The 23,176-nt window shown below is 48.7% G+C and overlaps 1 long non-coding RNA gene across 1 annotated transcript in view; it reads left to right on the top strand.

Annotated features, from left to right (window-relative positions):
• The first annotated feature begins 17 nt into the window (after positions 1 to 17).
• Positions 18 to 23,176, top strand: part of LOC123522576 — an 89,281-nt gene continuing 66,122 nt past the window's right edge. Inside the window, exon 1 of the long non-coding RNA XR_006680823.1 lies at positions 18 to 172. This is a non-coding gene — a long non-coding RNA (uncharacterized LOC123522576). The remainder of the gene's footprint in view (positions 173 to 23,176) is intronic.

Raw genomic sequence — 23,176 nt, forward strand, 5'->3', positions numbered from 1 at the left:
GGGCCCGGAGGGCGCCGACTCGGCTCCGGCCCGGCCCGCTCAGGCCCGGGGCGTCTGGGCGGGCGCTGGAACCCGGGTGCGGACCGCCGGCATGGCCTTCACGTTCGCCGCCTTCTGCTACATGCTCTCCCTGGTCCTGTGCGCCGCGCTCATCTTCTTCGCCATCTGGCACGTGAGTAACGGGCAGAGCTTTCCAACTCGCCTTTCCCTCCAAACGGGCGCCCTCACCGCTGCCTCCTCCCCATCCCTCCACAGTGACACCCCTGGTCCCCACTCCCCCTCTGTCCCCCCCCTCGCCCCTGCAGATCTGCCCACTCTTTTGTCTCTGGGCAGGGAACAGTTGGAGGGATCCTGAGCCGAGCCCGGGCGTGCCTTCAGGGCGCCAGGGTGCTGGGATGAAGGCCCGAGAGACCCTTGGCCCAGGGCCATGGGCCCCTTGCCAGGGCCTGTCCTAGCGCCCCGGCGGCCGGTGGCTACAACTCCATCCCACCCGCAGCCTTTCCCCAGCCTCTCCCCTCCTGCGGCGGGAGGAGAAGGAGAAGCGCCGCTGACGGGGCCGGCAATTAGTCAAGTAACTATAACAACTAAACATTTAAAATGTCAGCATCTGCGGTGGGTTGCATTTAGACATAATTGGAGACAAAGTGGAAACACCACGGGAGCGCCTGGCGAGAGGCAGCCTTGAGACGTTGGGACCAGGGAGGGATGGGAAACTTAAGAAGGTGGTCCGAATGGATGGTGAGGGAGCCAGAAAAGTGAGGAGAGGGGAGGGGGTTGGGGAATGAGAGGGGTAAATAGGGACCTGGAGGAATGGCGCCAACAGAGAGGCCAGCACAGAGCCCCTTTGAGTGAGGATGGTTTCTTCCTCCGCCCCCCAGGAGTCCAGCAGCCCCACACCCGCTTGAGGCCCTAACAAGACCAGCTTCCCGCGCAGACCCCCACTGCCCTCCCGCATTCTCAGGGACCCTGGGCCGGGCACAAGCTTTGCTGACATCCTGGGGGACAGGGCACATCCTAAAAGGTGACCCAAGTTGAGGACAGCCATGAGCCCCAATTCTGCAGGGCCGGGGCTCCCCGTGTGGGAAGAGGGAGCCCCAAGCTTCTGAACAGGAGAGTTAGTGAAGGGAGGGACAGATCAGGAGGAGGTCCATTCATTTCTCAGAGATGGTGGTGTAACATTTGGCAAGTGGCTTGAACTCTGGGACCTTCAGCCCCTGAGAGATTGGATGAGCTCCCTGCCCTCACCATCAGGAGGTGGTTGGGAGGCACTGCCAAGGTCAAGTGCTTTGGAAAGCCCCGCAGTAACAGCCTCCCCTGCCCAGCAGGTGGAGGCACCAGGGAGTAGGACCCTGAGCGGAATCCTAGAAGCAGTGCTGGAGTACCCAACAAGTCAGGGGGGCACAGGCTCACTTGTGCTTACTGACGAATCATAGCGAACAATTCGATATTTTTCAGCATATCAAAGGTTCTGCTTCTAGGTATGGCTGGCATCTGCCTCTCTCCCAACCTCATAGCACCACCTACAGAATCAAAGCCTCTCTTCAGCTTTACAGTGCCTGACTCCTGGGGTCAGAGGAGTACCCAAGTATGCAGGGTAAGCACGGACTTACTTGGGCTCCTATATCACCACATCATGTGTCACATGCCCTTCACCGCATGATGTGGAGAAACAGTACAGAGCAGTAGGCAAACACAAGCAAGCCTGTGCTTACCCTGTGCACTGGGTAAGCTGTCCCTGCCTGGAGGCATGCTTTGAGTGAACCTGAGAGACCACACGCTGTGGGGAAGGAAGCCCCAGACGAGGACCCGAGGAAAATTGCAGGGTGGGTGAGATGCTGGTGTTTTGTGCAAGTGGGTTCCAGAGGGTTCATCTTAAAATAGAACTAAGCAGCTATGGAGTTCAGCTGGAGCAGCCTCTGCTAGAAGGCGCTCTGAGAGGGAGAGAGAAGCCCACAGCAGGAAGGCTTCTTACCTTGCCGTGTGTGTGTGTGTGTGTGTGTGTGTGTGTGTGTGTGTGTGTGTGTGTGTGTGTACCAGAACCCCTGAGGACTTTAAGGCACTGATCGTTCAGAAGCAGATCACCAGACCTATTCTTCTATGGGTAGATTTGAACCACCAATCTTCAGGCTAGTAGTCAGCTCTAACCTGGAAGCTGCAGGCACGAACTTGCTGGCCTTATTCATTTCTGTGGTGAGAAAGTCGACCTAGAGGCCTTCTGCGCTTCCTTGCCCCTGGGATTTGGTTGATTCAGGAGCCTGAGAGAGAAGGATTTGGACCCAGGGACTGTATGGCTGAATACAAGTCCTGGGCGTTTGAGGAGTAAAGGGATTTAACCTTCTCTCTTCCTCTGCCCTGACATGGTGGATTTAATTGTTTGGACACCCTTCAGGTTGTCAACAGTTATTCCGGGGAAAACGCAGTTTTACCTAATTTAGAATTTTACATGGTAAAGGGCACAGAGAAGAACACGTCCCACCGAAAAACTAGCACAACAGCAACCACCCTATTGATGTGTGAGTAGCCCTGCCACGAACAGCACCGGGCACTCCGCTCTTTGAGGAGCTCTGTCCCGAAGAGAGGTACAGCCTTTGAAGTCCAAGGGAGCAGGCTCTGTCCCCTAGGGATGCTCTGAGTGGGAATTCCCTCTGTGGGTTTTGGATGCACGTTCAAAGGAGCTCTTTTGGCTTTGAGGGGTTAGGTGTTGAGCTGCTATAGACAGATTGATGGTTCAAACCTACCAGCTGCCCGTCAGGAGAAAGATTTACAGTCCTGAAATGGGCGAGAATTGATTTAATGATAGTGGGTTTGGGTTTGAATGTGTTTTAGAGGAACTTCCTCTGTCTTGGATTTGGGGAGTTGTTTTCGCATGATAACTACTCCTTTTCTTCAGTTTCTTCCTTTGCTTTCCCTTTCTGAATTTGCCTTGACCCAAAAAGAGGGTGGGCCGGGGCTAGTGGGCTCCAGGCACCTGGCTGGCTTGGCGTTCCTAGAACTAGCCCTTTGGAGCCCAGCAAAGAATCTCCTCTCCCACTCAACGGAAGATCATAAATAATTCAAGAACAGGTTAATTGAGTGGGTGGTAGTGCAGGTGGTTGATTAATAGATATTTAAATAAAATTCAGGCGTTTTGTGTTCGGCTGCATTCTCTAGCTTCCCAGCCCTCCCCCCCTTGGCTGCAGGTGACTGGATGCGATTGAATCCCAAGTGTGGGTCAGGCCCTCCCCGGGGCCCTCGTGAGAAGGGCCACATTCCAGGTTCTGTTATTAAAAGCATCCTGTGCTGGTTGAGTTCAACGACAGCCCTGTTTCCCAAGTCTGAGTTCTGCTTCCTTTCCTCCTCCGTTCTGCCCCCCTCGTTCCAAGCCTAACCACACTGAAGCGGTTTCTGAACACACCCCGAAACACACAGACTGCAACGCACTGGGGTGTGTGTAGGTGTTGGTTAGGGTGGTAATTAGGAGGTAAATCAAGAAGTATTGCTGTACAATCATGTAAATTTCTATGAAATGAAAATATTTTTAAAAGCGAGGCTGTTCTTTCTTGACATATCTCCCCACGCAGGTGTGTCCACTTGTGAAGGCGGGGGTTCCACCTTTCTAACATTTCCTTAAAGGATTCTGTGTTCTTCCACATTAAAGCCACGTTAAAACCGCAGGTGTGGCATCGTTGAGGGACTCGAATCAGGCTCCTTTTCAATGTCCTCTGAGTGGAGGGAACAAAAAGAAGTCTGAAGGGGCAGCAAGATCAGGGCTGTTGGGCGGATGGGGGAAGGTTTCCCGTTGAGATTTTGCAGGAAATCCTTGACTGCCCTTGAAGAAAGAGCAGGCGCATTACCGTGATGGAAAAGAAAAACCAAAAATCCTTCACTGCACCTTTTCGGACATTTTCATCACCCAACACAGTTGTCCATTTTCTTAAAACTTCTTCAGAATAAAACCCTGTGATCATTGCAGTCCTTCAAGAAAACCTGTCAAGATTGCTCTTGTGGAATCAAAAAAGCAAAACTAAACACCAGCACCTTCCGAGCTGAACTCTCTGTCGTGAATTTAGCTGTTCCCGCCGACGCCCCTGGCAGCCACTGTTCAACTGGACCTATTATTTGAAGACACCCTAATGAGACAGACAAGCGTATGACTGAGACTTTGTCTGCGGCCACCCACTGAACACAGAGACATGTTTACACATGCTTTGTTTGGAATCAACCTGGGCCTGTATGAACTAGAATCATAGTGGTAATGCTTTCTGACTTATGCCCCTAGGTCACCGAAAACTTAGGCGTGTTCTCTGTTAGACTTTGCATTGGTCTTTTCAGCTTCATATATCTCTCATGTATTTCTTGTTCTGATGAATCATATCAAGTGGTTCGCATCCATTGATTGACATCCCAAATCACGACTTGGACACTTACTGTGTAGCACTTAAAACAACGTATCTCCTTGCCATGTCTAGTCTGTAAGCTATAAAGATGGCATGTTTGCTTATCCAATCACACGTGCTCACTTAGGAAGGAGCCTGATGGTGCAATGGTGATGTGCCCGGGTGCTAAGTGAAAAGCTGGTAGTCTGAGCCCACCAGCCACTTGGTGGGACAAAGACCTGACAATCTCTCCTAGGAACCCCATGGGGCAGATCTGCGCTGTCACACGGGGTCACTGCGTCTTGAAATCGGCTCTTTGGTCCCTCACAATGACAACAGCAACCTACTTATGGGTACAAGTTTCTGGGAGGTTCAGCTGTTAACATGCTTGGTTGCTAATGGAGAAGGGTAGAGGTTTGTTTCTACCCAGAGGCATCTTGGAAGGAAGACTTGACGACCTAATTCCAAAAAATCAGCCATTGAAAACCCTCCGGCGTTTTGTTCTCTCCTGACACATGTGAGCTCTCCATGCGGCAGTCGTCTGGGTGGGTTTCCCTGGGGGTAATCATAGCAGCTGCTTTTTACTGAGGCCTCTGGTGGGCCAGCCCTGCCATAGGCACTTTCTAAAGGACCTCGACGGTGAACAACGAATGGTTTTTAAACTTTTTAATTTTATTTTAATCATTTTATTGGGGGCTCTTACAGCTCTTATCACCATCCATCCATCCATTGTGTCAGCATATTTGTACATTTGTTGCCATCATCATTTTCAAAACATTTTCTTTCTACTTGAGCTCTTTGAATCAGCTCATTTCCCCCCCTCCTCCACCATCCATCCCTCACGAACTCGATAATTTATATATATTTTTTCTTTCTTTAATCATTTTATTAGGGGCTCATACAACGCTTATCACAATCCATACATACATCAATTGTGTACAGCGCATTGAACAATGAATGGTTTACTTTCCCTTTCTGGTACCCGAAGTCTGGAAAGAAGGTTGGGTGTAGCTGACCACAAGCACAACATTTCTGTTGTCTTACTTTGAACTTGGGAAATTGATGGGATTTGGAATTCTATTCCATTCTAGATCTGCATTTGTTTTCAAGTGAAAATGCCTCCAACTGCCAATTATTTATTTGGTGTTAGCCCCTATCTTGGTTTGTTACATCTGGAAGATAGGCAGGGTTTTATTTTTTTGGATGGCTTTGCTTACCTTCAAGGAGTCCTGGTGGCCTGTTGGTTATGTGTTGGGCTGCTAACCACAAGGTCAGCAGTTCAGAAACACCGGCCAGCCCCTCCGAGGGAGAAAGAGGAGGTTTTTTATTCCTATGAAGAGTTACAGTCTCGGAAACCCATAGGTCTTCTAACAGTAGTCAGTGTCTTTGGGCTGGCTGACTTTGGCGGTAGTGCCTAGTGTTTCTCTGCCAAGGATTATCTTTCTCTCTGTAAACAAGATGTTTGCAGTTGGAATCTCTGCGTAGAGTTTGAACAGTTAGATGCTACATCTACTGGATATGATATTTTAAAAGAGGAAATTCTGTTTTTCTTTTTTTTTGCTTTTCAATTCTAGAGATTCATTGGCGACAATTTTGCAAATACAGGATAAGGTGTGGGACCCTAGTCTTCTACTCTTCTACTCTTCGTGTATGTGTATGTCGACTATTGTGTATACGGGCATCTCAAAGGACAGCGGCAAGTTTTACAGGGTTTCACAAGTGCCGTGACGTCTGTTTGCAGCAGGGTTTCCTTGGAAAAGCCGTCTGGGCTCCTGTTTGTTTGCAAACTCCTGTATCCATCTAAACACAGACGAACCTGTTCTTTGAAGGGTTTAAAGTTTCCTCACCAAGTCTGTCAGGTTTTGAGGGGCTAACGTCTTTTCATCTACAGTCACGTGTACAACCTCGGGGTTTTTGACAGGCTCCAGCGCATCATCACATCTTGACATTCCTTTGGATTCACAGGACCATTTGTTAGCCGACTTGAATGGGTTCCGGCGTGAGAATAAATACCAGGGGGCTTCAAAAAGCCCTTGAAAGTGGAATGGGAAGATCATGGAATTTCTTCATGAACGTTTCTGAAGTCCCCACGTACATTTCCACTGAGGCAGTTTTAAGAGGTGAAGTAAAGTTTTGGCAACCATTTCAAATGGGTCTCCCCTGTGGGAGCCTCTGCCCCTGGGGACTCACTGAGAAACCCCGCCTCAGATTACCCATCTGGAGAAAGGGGGTTGATGTGAAGTGGTAGAATGGTAGCTTGACCATGACTTATCTTTGAAGACCCTGCTTTGGCCTGGGGCTGCATGAGCGGAGGCCTCACCTGGTCTCTAGCTGTCACCTGGTCTCTAGCTGGTGTTACCTCGTAGACACCTCTGTCCTCACATTTCACACTTCCTTCCCCCATGCCTCTGGCTGAGAGACACATTCAGAGGTGAAGTGATATCTGCCCCCCAGCCCTGCTTCTCCCCTCTGTTCTCCCCACTTCCCCTTCTGCCTCCCTTGTTTTGAGCCTTGAGTGAAAGGGACCCCTGGGAGAATAGGTGTTTTTTTTGTTTTTTTTCTGGTTTACCATTGTTTCTTCAGAGCCGAGAGTGCAGTGCTTGGCATGTAGAGCGGGGCTCGGTACTCTTCTGGCGCGGCACATGGTTGGCTCTCTTGGTAACTGATTTCTGACTTTGCTCCTGGATGTTTCTCGTGGATCTGAAGGAGGTTGAGTGGTGCAAGTAGTTTGCAATTGGCTGCTGACCTACAGGTCGGTGGTTCAAACCCACCCAGCGGCACTGTGGAAACAAAACCTGGTGAGCTGCTTCTATAAAGACTGCAGTCTAGAAATTCCTATGGAGCACCCAGGGTTATTCTGCCAGACAGAATGGACTTAACAACGTGTGTGTGTGTGTGTATCCCTAGGCAATTGAGTACGAAACATTTTGTGCTGTAATCTGGCACTTTGAAACCTTGGAAACCAATTGTTCTAAAAGAAGTTTGGCATTTATCATGGGGTGTGCGAGTTTGGTTTTTGGTTTGTGGGAGCTGACTAGATGCTAGGGGAACTGGTTTCCCTGAAGAAGGGCAGCTTGGGGAGAAGTACCAGCTCTCTCTGGGGAGAGCATGCTCTGTAAAGTGTGATGTCTGGGTAGATTCATGCATCTTGACCTTTACTTAAAGTAAGGTGTTGGAGATGTTCCATTACTATCCTGGAAACTGCAGGGTGCCAGTAGGTCATGGTGTGGTGGCTTGCCGCTTGCTACAATGCTGGAAGCTGTGTCACTGGTATTTCAAATCCCAGCAGGGTCACCATGGTGGACAGATTTTATCTGCACTTCCAGACTAAGGCATACTAGGAAGAAAGGCCTGAAAGCTTCAGAAAATTAGCTAATGGAACCTCTGTGCACCACCACAGAATAGTGTCTGGTGAATATTTGGAAATGAACCCTGTAGATTAGAAAGCCTGCGGAATGCACAGTGGCTGTGGCCATGGTCTCAAGCGTCACCGGCTGTGAAGACGGTCCAGGAGTTGTCAAGAGTTACGAGTTGAGTCGGTGCCGACTTACACCAGCCGCCCTGGAAAAGCAGGCTTCCCTAGCTCCGGTGTACTGCCCCCACAGTCGTGCGTGAGAGCAGTGAAGGATGCAGAGTTCAGACGTGCCCTCAAAGAAGAAGGTGCTGGCTGCTGCCCCAGCTGCCGGCGAGGTTCTGAGGGTTCCTTGGGGCTGGATGTTAGAGAAACACCGAGGCAACTTTTCTTGACTTTCAAGTCGTTGAGCACATTGATGGAGGGCAGTGAATGCGACCAGGCTGCTGTCAGCGAGTTGGAGCTTCGGCTTGTATGGCTCTAAAGGCAGAGGTCCCTCTGGAACTTGGAGGTCTGTAGACTGCTCTGGCCTCGTCTCCGACCATCCCTTGACTGCTGGCTGCCTGGCATCTTTCCCCCCTTGTATCCAAACTGCTTTGCGCTTTTATCCTCTGGCTTTGTTTTACTGTTGCCTTATGCTTGGTGTTTCTCTCTGACAAGGCTGCAAACCAATTCATCCAGAGCACCTTTCTCCCATAGACACACTATCAGGATGGCACTCTGCTGCCTTTCCTTGTCTTCATCATCTGCCTCCCTGGGTGCCGACCTTCAGGGACTCGTGCATGAGGTTGGCACCTGGATAGCAGTCGGGTCCTCCCTGTCCTGCTCTCTCCTTTGGTGGCATGGGTTCTCTGACACCATCTCCAGAGACCACATCCCGCCTGCAGTCACATCTGCCATACACGGAACGAGGTGGTGCAGGTGTGTGACAAGCTTGGGTCTGGGAGACGGGAGGCTGATTACTGTTGGGATTATACATGACCAGAGCGGCTGTATCTTCACGAGGGTACCCGAGACTTGCCTGGACTTATTGAAGGACTTTCAGAATCTCATTAATTCCCATTAAAGGTCACCGAAAGCACCAAGTGCACAATTAAGCCCTGACTTAGTCTCCAGATGCCAATCCAGAACTTGATGATGCAGCTGGTAAATACGGTACATATTTTGAGATCATTTTATTGGGGGCTCTTACAGTTCTTATAACAATCCAGACATCAATTGTATCAAGCATATTTGTACATAGGTTGCCATCACTATTTATTTATTTATTTTATAAATCATTTTATTGGGGGCTCGTACTATTCTTATCACAATCCATACACACATTCATTTTGTCGAGCACATTTGTACATTTGTTACCATCATCATTCTCAAAACATTTTCTTTCTTGAGCCCTTGGTATCAGGTTCTCATTTTCCCCCTCCCTCCCCCACCTTCCCTCCCTCACGAACCCTTGATAATTTATAAATTATTCTTATTTTTCCATGTCTTACATTGTCCGATACCTCCCTTCACCCACTTTTCTGTTGTCCATTCCCCCAGCGAGTGGGTTATATGTAGATCATTGTGATTGATTCTCCCTCTTTCCCCCACCTTCCCTTTACCCTCCTGGTATCGCTACTCTCATTATTGGTCCTGAGGGGTTCATCTGTCCTGGATGCCCTGTGTTTCCAGCTCTTATCTACCAGTGTACATCTTCTGGTCCAGCCGGATTTGTAGGTAGAATTGGGATCATGATAGTGGGGGTGAGGAAGCATTAAAGAACTAGAAGAAAGTTGTATGTTTCATTGTTGCTACACTGCACCCTGACTGTCTCTTCTCCTCCCCATGACCCTTCTGTAAGGGGATGTCCAGTTGCCTACAGATGGGCTTTGGGTGCCATCATTATTTTTTAAACATTTACTTTCTATTTGAGCCCTTGGTATCAGCTCCTCATTTCCCTCCCTTCCCCCGCCCATCCTCGTGACCCTTGATAAATTATGAATTCTTATTTACATGAGACATTCTTATGTTTGCTATAAGGAAGATGAAAATATAGAGCTCTGAAAATATTCAGAGTCTAAATTCAGAATAACATAATCTATTGCCTGATAGACTCTTAATGGGGCGGCCCATGTTCCTGGGTGCAGTGCGTACGAGCCTCCAGAACCTCTGTCACAAGGAGGGGATGGAAGACTGGGCTTAGGTATCTCATGGGGTCCATGCAAAGTATCTATAGGAGGTGTCCCAATCCCTTGGTTTGGTATTCAACACCCGCTTACATTGTAGCATCTCCCAATTTTTCCTGTCTGTTTCCTACCGATTCACAGCCCCAGCTACGCCCATCAACCCAACCAACCAATTGCCATCAACTCTGACTCATGGCAGCTCTATGTGTGCCAGGATAGGACCGTGGTCCACAGAGTTTTCAATGCTTTTTCCTGATGTAGACTGCCAGGTCTTTCTTCCAAGGTGCCTCTGGGTGGTTTTGAACCTCTAGCCTTTTGACTAGCAGCAGAGTGCATTAGCTGTTTGTACCACTCAGGGACTTAGCGCCGACGACACAGGCAGACTTTATTGTCCCCTAGAAGTTTGTTTCTTCCTCATTCCTTGAGGAAAGGGTCCTTCTCCATGCATTCCTTCACTGTCTAGCTCATATCATGTCATTATCAATTCCATTCAGTACAGCCTGCCACAAAGCCCGACAGCAAACCTGTGCTCCCATTTTCCACATTCTACTTTATGCCATTGCACACTTGCACGTGTGTATGCCTACTCTAAGGGAATCAGAAGGGCTCTTACTGTCCAGTTTAGCACTCAGTTCTGACTCCTGGGATAGAGCTTACAAGGACACAGTAAATGTGTTGAGTGCCTGACTGATGATACTGTCTGTGAAGTCAGAAACTTGAAGAGGCACCCTGTGGCTTTTCAGACAACGGTGCCTTGGTGGCAGAAGCTGCACCCAGGACTTGGCCTGGCTGGAGTGGACCGAATGGTAGTGTATACTGTGGTGCTTCTGTACCTTTCAAAATCCACAGAGGCCCACCAGGTATTGTACTTCCTCATTAGTGAGAGGAAGGACCACATGTAACAACCTATCCTTCACTTTAGAAGGGGTATCTCCACCACTGTACCCCTAAAAATTCCACTGAGGTAAAAGGCATCTGAATTTTTATCGGGTACTAGTTTGTGCATTCACCCCAAGGTCAGCAGATCAAATCCGTCAGCTACTCTGAAAAAGATGGAGTTTCTACTCCCATAAATGGTTACAGTCTGGGAAACCCACAGGGGCAGTTCTACACTGTCCTAGAGGGTTGCTCTGAGTTGGCATTGACTGGATGGTGGGGGGGGGGCGGCGGAGGGGGAGGTTCTGCAGGTAGAGCACCTGGGGACCATAGGCTTTTCTTCCAGGGGCTTTTGCAGGAAGCAGGGCACAGCGTTTTCTGTGTTGTGATGCCTGTTGTGATGTGGATGTTTGGAATGTGTGATGCCGAGAACCATGGAATCTTACAAAAATAATCACGGTCACTGTTCATTAAAGCCTAATTTGCATTTCTGCTCCCAAATCTGTGGACAGCCCCCAAGCCAGGGGAAAGGACCAGGAAGCCTCACCCTGAGCTGGGAGAGCAGCTAGATAATCCCCTCTTTCATCTTTGCCTCTGAAGCTCACTAGGGAACCATTGAGAAGATGACATCTTTTCCTGACATCCCTAGTTGGTGCGAAGGGTGACTATGCTCCGCTGAACTGAATGGTTGGATGTTTGCATCCACCCAAAGGTGCCTCTGAAGAAAGGGCTGGTGATCAGAAAAACCAGATATGAAAACTCCATGGAGTACGGCTCTGTTCTGACACCCATGATGTTGCCCTGAGTCTGAGTTGACGCAAATAAATACTATTTTCCTTTTTAGCTTTAACAAGCACATGTTTATTTCCTCACAGTTTGGGAGGCTAGACGTTTGCATTCAGGGTGTCAGCTCCAGGAGAAAGCTTTCTCTGTCGGAGGGGGAAGGTGCTTGATTCCTTCCAACGTTTGGGGCTGCTTGGAGGTCTCCATGTGTCTTGGCATCAATCTTCCCCTGGGTCTAGGAGGTTCCTTGCACAGGGACCCCAGGTCCTAAGCACTCACTCTGCTCCCAGCTCTTCTTTCTCGGTGGTAGTCAGGTCTCTCTCTGTACTGGCTTTTATATCTGAGATTGACTCGCTTACAACCCAATCCTGAAAATGTATCCTGCCTCATTAACATAATCACCTCCCATCCTGCCGCATTAGCATCATAAAACTAAGTGCCTTAGAGTGTATTCTGACTAGTGACCCCTAGGACAGAGTAGGGCTTCCAGGCTGTGAATCTTCAGAGGCAGGTTGCCTCGTCTTTCTGCTGGAGAGCAGCTGGGAAGTTTGAGCAACAGACATATTCGTCGGTAGCCCAAGGCTTATTCCTCTTCAGAAGCAGGGTTTCTGTTAACATCCTAGAAGTAAGGGATTGCAACACACAGGATAATTACATCAGATAAAAAGAATGGGGAAGGGTTACATTATACTGAGAGTCACGGCTTAACCAAATTGTCACACGTTTGGGTGGGGCACAGTTCGATGCATAACGACATCTGACAATCCGTGTACAGTTTGTTCAGTGACATTAGTTACAGTTTTCACAGAGGTCTAGCTGTTCCAGTGCCAGTACTCTATAGTTTCCCTGCCCCCATCTCATCTCGGCTTTGGAGTGATTGTGGACCTTTCGATTTTTCTTTTTGTAGAGCATTATACTCACGGGTAATATCTTTCATTTCATGTGTCACTCTGTTATTTTGCTGGTGGGCTCGGGATTGTTCGGGTTCAAGGTTGAAAGAGTGTCTCAGGGAGTCTCAAATGGCCCAGCGAGTCTGCAGTTGTTGAGTATTTGAGTTCTGTTCTGCATTTTTCTCCTGTTCTCTCGGGTTCGTTTCTTGTTACTCTGATCAGAATGGTTAGCAGTGATAGCTGGGCCCTGGCTCGCTCGCTACTCACTCACTCACTCACTCACTCACTCACTCACTCACTCACTCACTCACTCACTGCCACAGAGTTCATTCGGACTCCCAGAGACGCTAGCGGACAGAGTGAAACTGCGCCGGGGGTTTCTGAGGCTGTAACTCTTGATGGGAGTAGAGAGCTCCATCTTTCCCCCTCACAGGGGCTTCCAGTTTCCAACCGCAGACCTCGTCCTCAGCAGCCCAGCGTGTGACCGCTTCCCCACCAGAGCTCGTCTGTCTGGTGGTTTTCCAACTGCCCACCTTGTTAGTAGCCCAGCACGAGGCCCACTACCACCCAAGGGCCCCTCGACCATCAGCAGGAGGAGTGGAATTAGTTCCCCACCCCTAGCTCCTGGGGCAAAGGTGGGGAAGGATGGGTGATGGGTGGGGATGAAAGGTACCCATTTTCAGAGGAAAAACCCACACTTTGGGCTGAATGCCTTTATAAGAGCAGATACCCACACTTCTCTACTTACCTGTTGTTATTTCTCAGCAGAGAAAGGCTTGTGGCATAGGGCTTCACCCACTTTGGTCCATCCTTGAGTATGCCCAATGTCTGCATCTGCCCGTTGAGGTGGGGATTAATGCTGTCCAGCCACGGTGAGTTGAGCCTCCTGGCAGGGGACACGCAGAGAACTGCAGGGGACACGCTCAGGGCATATTTCTCACTGAGGGGCCCACAGACACCCTTCTCCTTCTAACAGGGAAGAGCCACAGGCCAGGCCACTGGGGACTCCCCACATGTCTCCCTCTCAAGCCTTGTCAGCATGAGCTTAGTCTGTCAGCCTGCGATTCCTTCTTCCCTTCCTATTGTTTCTCGCACCCCTGTCAGCCTGGGGCACCTTGAACTCCGCTGGGTGCTCTTGGCTATGAGGTTGGCACACGCCAAGTTCATGGTTTTTGGTCTGTTCAGGCACAGGGGACTACTTACTAGTTCTGGGCTGCTCGCTTTCTCCTTCTCCACTCTCCTTGCCCCATATCTTCTTTCTCTATTGCCCTTGACCTTCTTTTATTCACCCCTCTCTGCATATGTCAGATCTGTAAGAGGGTTGCATTATTCGTTAGCCCAACTGGTGGGCCTGAGAGTTGGGCAGTTAGCTGACACCGCCTCCTGCCTCTGAGGCTGATGTTTCCAGAGCTTCAGTCTTCGGTGTCTTTTCTGTTGTGGTGTTCACACAGTCCATTGTGACTGTGGGACACAGCTTTCCGGCTGGCGGACAATGCAGGGGAGGAGGACGGCGTCGCGGAGTGCATTTCGTTTCCTTTTTCTTCCTGGTGCCTGATTCACGAGCCCTAAAAAGGAGTCGGTAGCAACACAGCCAGCCAGGGATAGTGGCCCAGATGGCCTCCTAGAGAATAAAGCCATTTATATCTTGAACAAAAAATATTTTGATGTGTTCTGTGAGCCTTATTAAAAAAACTAGAACTGTCTGTTAGAGTGTCGGGTATGGAAATAGCCAGATGTTGCGTTCTCCAGACTGCAAAGACTAGGAGACAGGATGGGATGATTGGAGTGGCAGTGGTGGTGCTGTGGTAGAATGCGCTCCTTCCACGTGTGAGGGCCAGTTTCAATTCCTGGCCCAGGCGCTTTATGTGCAGCTGGCTGTCCGTGAGGGCCTGGGTGTTCTGATGCTGGATGGGTTTCAGAGGCGCTCGCTCCCAGACTCGGAGGACTAAGAACAAAGGTCTGTGGAGCTACTTCTGGAAAATGAGCTAATGGAAACTCGCTCCATCACCAAGTCCTCAACCGGCCATGATGGTGCAGGACCAGAGACCTGTTTTCCCTATTGGGCTTGGTATTGGATCACTCAGTGGGACTAACAACAACAACAACAACAACAACAACAAACACAACCCTGGTATGAGGGAAATCATCGGGGGGAGATGCATTCTCAGGGAACCCCTCCCTGGTGTGTGCCGGGCAGAGGTTCAGTTTGAATACGTGTGAGTGTGGAGACTGATTGACATGTCAGTGCTGCTGTGCTCACCCAGCAGTACCCCCAGCAACATTGGGCCAATTAAAAAAACTCAAACTCAATGCTATTGTGTTGATGTTGACTCATAGTAACTGTACAGGGCAGGGTAGAACTGCCCCTGCAAGTTTCTAGACTGTAAATCTTTAGGGGAGTAGAAAGCCTGTCTTTCTCCCGAAGAGCAGCTGGTGGTTTTGAACTGCTAAACCCATGGTTAGCAGCCAAACTCAGAACCACTGTGCCACCAGGCCTCCACCACAACTGTAGGAAGACTGGGACAAAAGCAACAAATATTTGCCTGTAGTTTCCTAACTCTCTACTGAACAGATAGACAGGACACACCATTCTCTCTTTACGGTGTAGTTTTTGGGAAATGGACCGGCCATGTTCTGCTCTAGTAAATCCAAGAAATCTTTAGGGAACTTGAATGGTCCTAAGTGTTCAGTGGTACAGATGGCAAACACTCTTGGCTGATAATCAGAAGGCTGGAGGTTCGAGCCTACCAAGAGGCACCTTGGAAATAAACCTAGCAATTTTCTTCTATTGCCCCCCCCCCACCCCCAAACCAGCCCCTGAAGCCTGTTTGGTATACACTTATTCACTGATGTGTACGCAGAGCTGCCATGAACCTGTTTATCTTCTTGTTTGTGCGAGGATTTGTAACACCCACGAAGGTGGCGTGTGTGAGAGTGGCGGTTGGGGAGGGAGGGTCTCTTACAGGATCATTATCTGGAGCTGGGAATCAGAAGCAGATGGTGCAGAGTTTAAAGCCCCTCCATCATCCATGGCCCGTGTGTCTTGTCGTGGGCTCATCTTTCATGGACTTCCGGGAGAGCTACGTGGAGTACAGTTGAAGCCAGGGCAGCATATGCCCTGACTGCTCGGTGGCTGGAGAAAAATGTGCTCAGACTTGACTTCCTTCCTCTCATTGGCTGTCAGTTTTGGAACCAAAAGTCCTGCCCCAGGAAGGGGACTGGAGCTGACCAGCACATTGCCATGTGTGATTTTAGGCAAGTCCCACCCTTTCTCTGGGATTTTTATTATTTTGAATGTTAAGTGACACTTAACGGGATAAAGTGAGCACTGAGCTCCTGGCCAGCCTCCAGGGTTCTGTGGTTCTTCCACTGCATTCTCCCTGCAGCTTGTTCTTTCTCCTGGCACGGTTTTCTTCTCCTATGACCCCCCGGGCATCCCGGGCCTTCTGTGTAGGGGATGTATCAGTTCTGAAAAAGAGAACAATTGTCATGAAGTTGCCCCTGACCCTACATGTTACAGAGCAGAACCTCTTCATAGGGCTTTGTGGGCTGTGATCATGATGGAAGCAGGTTGCCAGGCCTTTCTTTCGTGGTGCTAGTAGGCTAGTAGGTGAGTGCGAGCTGTTTCAACGCCTGGGTTAAGGCTCTTAACTATCGGTCCTGGCTGTCGTAGCAAATGTTGAGCACACAGCAGGCAAGGTTACGAAAACTTTTGAGCCATATCCAAACACCTCGAGGGAATGAGTTGCTGTGTCTGAGGGCTCAGGGCCACAGCCTCCGGGGTCACTAAGGTCAAACCTAGCCCACAAAGACAATGCTCTACATCCTACTTTGGTGAGTAGTGACTAGTGTGTGAGTGATGATCCTAGGTAAAACTCTTGGTCAAAGAAGAGTGGAGAGAATCAATGATGCAAGGAAACAATGGACACAATAGACTAATGGACCAAACAAACCCCAACTTCCAAGAGCCTGAGACCAGAAGAACTAGATGGTGCCCAGCGGCTATTGCTGACTGCTGAATAGGATCACAGATAGAGTGGAAGAAAAATGTAGAACAAAACTCAAAATCATAAAAAAGACCAGATGTACTGATCTGGTGGAGAAGGCCTTTAGGCAGCCTTTAAGGCAGGAACTGAACTTACTCTTGTGGCTTAACTTTCCATCAAACGAAAAACAGGTCTCTAAGGTGAACAATACCACTAGGGAGGTCCAAAAACCAAACTCACTGCCATCAAGTTGATGCCAACTCATAGCAACCCTATAGGACAAGGTAGACCTGCCCCTGTGAGTGTCTAAGACCAACTCTTTACTGGAGTAGGAGTAGAAAGCCCCATCTTTGTCCTGAGGAGCTGCTGACCTTATGGTTAGTAGGTCAAGACGCAACCACTACACCACCAGGAATCCTCATTCCATACCACAATCAACCATAGGAGAAACGAAGGGTTGCATTGGCCCAGGAATAAAGCTCAGAAGGCAGGAAGCGAAAGGAAAAAAGGATGATGGAAATGATAAACACTGGGGATTTGTGGGGGAAAGGCCAGCCTCCCACAACTAATCACAGGTTTGATAGGTGCAATTGTGCAGTTATAATATATAAAGATTATAGTAAAGTCATAGTGAATAATAGGAGAGAGTAAAATAAAGAAGTCAGACACATTTCATGGTAGCATGCTCACCTCATCTCCTCTTGGTGGTACCGAGCAGGAGAGACCCGGAGAGAGCTGGAGAAATGTTTATTGTTAACCAAGGCTTATATCTCTTTTGGGGGCATGATTACAGGTAACCACACACAGCCCAGGAAGGGGCTCTACCATAGGCAATACAAGCAATAGGAGGGGCATATACAATAGGAGGGTTATACAATAGGTGTAACAGGAAGGGGATGAGCTAGGGGTGTACATGTGACAAGAAGGGCGGACCCTAGATTCATGATGGCAGCCTAACCTTGTTCACCCTTGAGGGGGCTTGACTTCCCTGGGCTTTCCTTCAGGGAAACAATCTACTACTATCCTTATCAGAAGGGATTGGGCCCTACTTATTGTGGGATAAACAGTGGTGTCTGCTTGCTCTGGCTGTCTGATAACCCTTAGGGAGAATAACCTCTGACCTATTTTTCATTGACCTCCAAGTGTCCTCATTTGCCACGTGTAGCAACAGCTAGGGTTGGCATCTATTTGGGGGAGACAACTTGGGAGAAATCATAATGTTTCCCACGCGGGGCTGGCAGTCAAGGTCACAAAATAGAATGTGGTTGGGTCATAGAGTGGAAAGCCAATGTCCTCTGTACCCTTTCACCCGAATCACGATAAAACAAACAAAACACACACACACACACACACACACACACAAGTGAAAGGAAGACAGCAAGGAAGAGGGAAAGGAAGGACAGAAAGAAAAGAGAGAAAGAAGGAAAGAAAGGGATTTATGAAAAGATGCTCTGAGGGCTGACAGAACGGCTGGGAACCAAGGCTTGAAACAGCAGACTTGTAAAGATGTGGATGGCTGCCATTCTTTCTTCTACTTCGTCACTCCCAGGGAGGGAGTCTTGGGGCAGCACCCTTTGGCTTGATGGGTTGTTGAGGGCAAGTGTGGGGGTGGGGGCAGAACGGGCTCTCCAGGCACTTCTTGGTCGGCACATCAAGAGGGAGCAGTGATTCCTAGAGAAAGGGGTATATGACAGGGGCGTGGATGCTCATGAGTAGGACATGACACCTGTCTACGACCTGGACTCGATGGCTTTAACCTGTCACCTTCTCTGTATTCGGGGAGAGCAACATTTTGTCTAAGCAAGCATCTTGTTGACACAAACTGTGGGATATGGCCTCCCAGGCGAGCTGTGGAAAGTGGTCTCCCTTCTCTGCTCCTCAGCTGGATGAAGAGCGGCTGTGCTCTGGCCAGGAAGATGAGCTCGCTGGGTCCTGGCCCCAGTGTGGCTCACCATGGGTGATAATTGTCTCCTGCTCCTTATACAGTCTCCCTTTTCACTGTTAGAAGCCTCTCTATGGGGAATGGTGGGGAGGAGAATTGTGGGAGGGGGAGACACATGGTTAATGTCATCAGCCACTTTCAAAATCGCACAGATTCCAAGACATCGCAGTTGTACGCGGGCACACGCTGGGGCTACTGTTCTGACGGGAGCATGCGTGTTGCCAGGAGCCGGTCGTCGTTCTGTGCCCATGACCTTTACAGAGCAATCCGACGAGGGCTTGCAGGGCTTGAACAAGCCACGTGCACATCTGGAGGAAGGGAACCGCAGTGTGCGGATCAGGACTGAGGACAAAACAAAAAGCACCCAAAAGCCATTCTTTGATGGTTGTCAAATGTGGACGAGCAAGGAAGGGAGGGAAGGAAGTCCCTGGTTATAGAATAGACAGGTGACAACTTGGGTGAAGTAGAAGGCAATATACAATTAGAGGGAGGAGATTAGGGAGGAAAGTGATGGAAGCAGGGGAAAATTCTGAGAGGGTTGCGAATGTTAAAAGCAACAAAGACAAATGCTGTTCTATACACACTCCGGTAGCAGGGATGAACTATGGGTAGATGCTTGGATGGACCAGAAGGCCGAACAGGTGTGGGAGGAAGCGTGGGGTATATATACTTTTGACAGAGGACATTTGTGTGCTTGCTTTTGTTGCAAATATATCTATGAATACAGGGGTCAAAGTTAATAAAACTTCTAAACATAAAACAAACAAACTGTCATTGAGTGGACATTGACTCCTAGCAATGCTATTGGACAGGGTAGAACTGACCCCATGGCTTTCTGAGATTGTGAGTTAATGGCAGTGGAAAGCCCCATCTTTCTCCTGTGGAGCAGCTGGTGGTTTTGAACAGCTGACCTAGAGGTCAGCGGCCCAATGCGTACATAACCAATAAGCCTCCAGAGCTCCTTGAAAACTTCTTAGACATAATCAAACACTGTGAGGGAGTGAGTTACGGGTCCGGGGGATCAGGACCATAGTCTCTCGGAACACCAAGGTCAACGAACATAACAGTTGACGAAGACAATGTTCTGCATTCTAATTTGGTGAACAGTGACTGAGATCTTAAAAGCTCAGGCGCTGCCATTTCAGTGCAGTTATTGGTCTCTTCCCACCCAGAGGAAAGAGAGGTAGTGGAAATGGAAAGACACTAAGGAAACATCAGGCTCCACAACTCTGAGAGCAGAAGATGAGAGACTCCCTGGCTACCACGACCAACGACGATTTGAAGTATCACCTTAGAAGGCCCTGGATGGACTGGAAGCAAGATGTGGAACAGAGCTCAGAATCATAAACATGACTAGGTTTACTGATCAGGTAGACTGGTGGGACACTCAAAACTATGGTTCTTACCCTCCCGGCCTGGAACAGAACTTACCTCTGCATTAGAACCATCAACCACGTAAGATCAAAGGGCAGCAGGTGCACAAGGACAAAGTTAGGAAAGAAGGAGGAGTGGATGCCAGAAACACGGAAGAAGTGGGAGAAGCCATGGTGCATGGAGGTGAATGCGATGGATGAGTTGAATTCGAGTATGTATGAATTGTTGAATGTAAAACTAGGATACGCTCTCTAAACTTTCACCTAATTCATAATAGTTAAATACAAAGAATATAATACCAAAAAAAAGAAAAAGGAAAAGGTTTCTTGCCATTTTGATTTCTCCCAGCTTTTTAGCCCTTAGTTCTTGAGAACAATGGTACATGGAAAGCGGTGGCAGTGACATAATCTGGTGTCAACTTGAGACTATTAAGAGCGAAGGGGTGGAAGTTAGCCTGTCAATCAGGTCGCAGCTGGATGACCTCATTTGGAGGTGCTACGGAGATAAACAGCTCACTGGAGGCCAGACCCACATTCTCGCTGCAAGACATTCCTGATGACAAGCCGGATGGAGCTACACTGGTGGAGCCAGCGCCCTGGAGTTCGGGCCTGTGATCTTCATGCATTCGGTGTCATTGCATGCGTTGCATGAGTCTGAAGATGAACTTGTAGACTGGTATCGGACATATGGGCTAATATCAGACTTATGGACTTGATCTGGACTGGGCTGGGATGTCTTCTTAATATACAATACTCTTTGATATAAAGCTCTTTCTTATACACATATAAATCTCCCTAGATTTGTTTCTCTAGTCTTCCTGGGCTAACCCCCAAACCAACTTTTTCTTCCCTTTTCTCTTAGCTTCCCTGCTCCCCAGTTCCCTCTTTGTCCCGAGGCAACCTCTTGTCCCCTTTCCTCTCCCAATCTAGCCTATACCAAGCAGATGTACTCAATTGTATTTCCTTGCTTCCTGCAGAGCCAGGGACAGGACCCACCCTGCATCTTTACACTTAATATGCCCCCCACCCCCGCATTCCCACCAGACGCCACTCTCTTATAATTAGCGTGTGCAACTTCTGCCACTGTGCAGAGTTAGTTCTTTTGCTCTGTAAATGGGAGGCAGGCTCATTCGTCTCTCAAGGGAAGATGTGACTCAGAGCTATGCTATGTACTGGCTTCTCCATTAAAATTAGTTCCTCCTCATTGTTCTGGGATTGTCATAAAGGAGTCGAAGTTTGGTACAGCAGGATTATGAAAGTCGAGAGAGATGATTCTAGGCGCAACACGGCGTGTCAAGAAGACAGACCCGTAAATGCTTGTTAGTAGCCATCTCCCTTCATCTGGAAGAAGGATGAGCATTTCACCACTTAGTCCAAAGGATTAGCGGGCCAAGCAAATGCCCATCTTCACAGTCCTGAGACCAGAAGAATGAAATGCCCTTGTTCTGCCACTGTGGACTGGTCCAAAAGCAATCACAAGAGAAGGCCCTGGTAGAGTGGCAGGAATATGTAGGACAGCACTAAACCTCAGACTAGAGACCTGGCTTCCTGGTGAGACAGGGTAGCCCCCTCGTTAGCTTTCAGGCCCACAACTGAACTCATGCCGAGCTCCACTTTCAGCCAAACATAGATTAACCTCTAAGTGGTACAGTAAGAGTAGGGAGGTAGGCACACCTTAGAATAATCAACCATTTGAGACCCAAAGGGTAGCATTTCCCAAAGACAAAGTTCCGAAGGGTTATCAAAGAAGCAGGAGTGAAAACCGGAAATGGGGATAAGTGAGAAAAGTGATATTGCTTTGCAAGGAGTTTGATGAATGAGATGAATTGAGTATGAATTAAAATGGGTGATCTGTGCTCTAAACCTTCACCCAATTCACAATAAACTTTAGAAACAAAGAAGGAGGAGGAGGAGTAAGTTCAGGGCCAGTGAATTATTTAATGTGGCACTTTTAGTCAAAGTCTCTAATTCCCACTAAATGACTTTCCCTGCATGGTCTGGTAAGAAGGCGGGGGAAGATACAGATAGGACTCTCCTGTGAGTCATTGTGAACGGGAGTACTTGGAGAGTCACCTCCTGTGTTTAAAATGAGTGCTCTGAGAAACAGAAAGATCCAGGAGTGGAGCGTGTCCTCCGGACCCGAGATCCCTGCACAGTGAACCTCCTGGCTCCAGAGGACAGCTTTCACATCATAGGGGGCATGGAGCAGAGTGAACCTCCCAATCCACCTAGCAAGTTAAAATGAGTGCTTTTGTGCCAGAGGCTGGCTTGCCATGCGGGGTGCCTCTGGGCACTTAATTCAGGGAGCTGGGTTTGCTGACCCAAGGTGATTAAGCTGAATGCCTTTGGGTTGAGGCTTAAAGCAGAGTGGACGTCCTTTGAGCATTTATTAGCAGACTTGACCGAACTTTGTAACATGTCCTGATGGACAGCCCAAGCTTGAGCATTTCTCAGTGGCTTGACAACTTGTTAACTTCCTTAATAAACCCTTTAGTCATGAATTTTGTCGGCGAGTTCTGTGTAGTCATTGCAATGGGTATTAGAATGCAGAGAGGTAAAATAGAAAACATGAATTACGACAACTCAAGAAGACTCACTGGGCGGGAGGGAGGAAAACAAAGGGCCGAGGGCTGGGGTAAGGACACCATCTCAGTGAGGTCCACAGCCGAGCACCTGGCCGACGCCAAGAGTGAGGTGGTTGCTCATAGCTAGCTATTACTTGGCTTTTTTCCTCTTTCAATTTTGTCTTTTTTTATATCAACCTATCAAGTAGAACATTTTGTGCAAGAAACAAAACAAAACACAGTAAAAGTAAGCTATACCCTTAGGGGTGTTCCCTGATTGAGAACATTTCCCCCCCCCCTTCCTAATCAAACCTTTTAGCTCCAAGGGGCAGGGGGGCGGTGGGGGGGGGAGAAATCCCACATGATCCAGCAGTTCCACTTCTAGGTATGGATCCTGGAAAAGTAAGAACTGTGACCGAGTAGACATGTACTCACTGCCCGAATCTAGCTGACTCTGACTCCCAGTGACCCTGGATGACTGAGTAGAACTTCCCCTATGGGTTTATGAGGCTGCAGATCTTTATGGAAACAGACAGCTTCGTCTTTCTCTGACAAAGTGACTAGTGGGTTTGAAGTATGGAGTTTGTAGTTAGCTTCTCTGTGTGTAGATGTGTAGCCCACCATAACACCGTAGCTCCTTGACTAGGCACACCTGTATTCATTGCAGCATGAGATAGAAACAACATAAGTAGGTGTCCCGCAATGGATGAAGGGGTGACCCAACTATGGTACATATATACAATGGAATACCATGCAATGATAAAGAATAGTGATTTATACAATGGAATCCATGCAATGATAAAAAATAGCGATTTATACAATGGAATCCATGCAATGATAAAGAATAGCGATTTATACAATGGAATCCATGCAATGATAAAGAATAG

This window comes from Echinops telfairi, unplaced genomic scaffold (genome assembly GCF_000313985.2).
Source record: "Echinops telfairi isolate 266 unplaced genomic scaffold, ASM31398v2 ScPeMD7_7424;HRSCAF=8462, whole genome shotgun sequence".
NCBI classification, from domain to species: Eukaryota; Metazoa; Chordata; class Mammalia; order Afrosoricida; family Tenrecidae; genus Echinops; species Echinops telfairi.